Consider the following 1,810-nt stretch of genomic DNA (forward strand, 5'->3'; position numbering starts at 1 on the left):
CCTAGCTGCCCTCTGAGATCCAGAATCTTAAGAAAGAAAATTACTACTTGAAAATTAGAATTGGTTAAAGGGAAGTTAGCAAAGTTATAAGAGATCAAGAAATAATTAAACAAAATATAAAGAATGAAAAAATAGAAGAGAATGTAAAACATCTCATAAGAAAAACAACTGATCTGGAGAACAGATCAAGAAGAGAAAACATAAAAATAAATAGACTGCCTGAAAGCTATGATTTAAAAAAAAGAATCTTGGTACAATAATACAAGAAATAATTAAAGAAAATTGTCCTGAAATATTAAAACAAGAAAGGAAAGTAGAAACAGAAAAAATCCACCAATCACCACCTGAAAGAGATCTCATAAGGAAAATTCACAGGAATATTATAGTCAAATTCTGAAACCCCCAGCTCAAGGATAAAATATTAAGAGCAACAAGAAAAAAAACAATTTAAATATGGCAGTGCCACAATTAGAATCACACGAGCTCTAGCAGCAGTGATGCTAAAAGACCACAGGTCTTAAAACACTACAAATTGAAGAGCAAAAGAACTGAAGTTCTGGCTGAAAATATCATACCCAGCAAAGCTAAGCATAATCCTGAATGGAAAAAAATGGATATTTAATGAATTGTCAGACTTTCAGGATTTTGTTTAAAAAAATAACTTAATAGAAGATGTGACATATAAGAACAAAGAGAAATATAAGGTACATAGCAAAGACATAGCAAGAGACTCAATGAGGATAGATTTTTTATCTTTTATGTATATAAAATATAAAACCTATGTCTAGGATTGTTATTAGTAATTGGGTAGCTCATAAGAAAGATTGGGATAGACCTGAGTATATGGTTTTAAAAAGTGAAAACTATTTAGGAACAGCTAAAAAAAAAGTAATTATCTTATACAAACAAAGTGTGAGAGGAAGAACTGACAGAGAAATTAGACGAAGGGGAGTGCTGGTGGTTCTGGAAACCTACTTTCATCAGGAATGGGTTTAAGATGGAACAATAAATATATATACATAGAAGAGCATAAAAGTCTTCTACATTCAGAAAGAAATAAAATGCTAAGGAGATAGGGAAGGGGTAGAGGATAAGGGAGGGATCTTTAGAAGTGAGAGGTAAGGCTAAAGGGGGGGTATAGAAGGGTGTTTAGATTAATGGAAATGGGAGGATAATAGATGGATCCTTGGAGGGAGGGAAGGTTAAGTAATAGGAGGGCAAGGTAGCGAGTAGAAGTAAAGTAGAAGAGTCAGGAGAGATAGGAAATAAGAGATACATACAAATATAAACATCAGGAGAAGAATTTGTTAGGGAAAAAGGAGCAGGGGTGGTAATCATGATCTTGGACAAAGTTAAGGCTGAAATAGAGTTAATCAAAAGAGCAGAATAGGGAAAGCACACTGTGTCAGCCATATTTATCAATGTTGTTTTGGACTATTTAAAACAACTACAGACTATAAGGTGGGAATGTTGCTGTGGTGTAGGAAATGACAAGTTGGTGGACTTGGAAAAATATGGAAAGACTTGGACTTATGAAGGAAGAAGTTATCCACCCTCAGAGAAAGAGGATAAATAAGTATAGTACAGTTTTAGATAGATGCATATGAATGTATGTTTCTATATATGACTATAATGATCAATATTTAAGTATATGTATGTGTAAATGTATGTATGTATTATGGGTGCATGTGTGTTTATGTATATGCATATGTCTTGTGTGTATATGTCTATATATATATATATGTATATGTGTATATATGTATGCACATAGGTGTATGCATGTGTGTGTGTGTGTGTGTGTGTGTGTGTG

Source organism: Phascolarctos cinereus, unplaced genomic scaffold, assembly GCF_003287225.1.
Source record: "Phascolarctos cinereus isolate Bilbo 61053 unplaced genomic scaffold, phaCin_HiC Scaffold_2;HRSCAF=192, whole genome shotgun sequence".
Lineage (NCBI taxonomy): Eukaryota > Metazoa > Chordata > Mammalia > Diprotodontia > Phascolarctidae > Phascolarctos > Phascolarctos cinereus.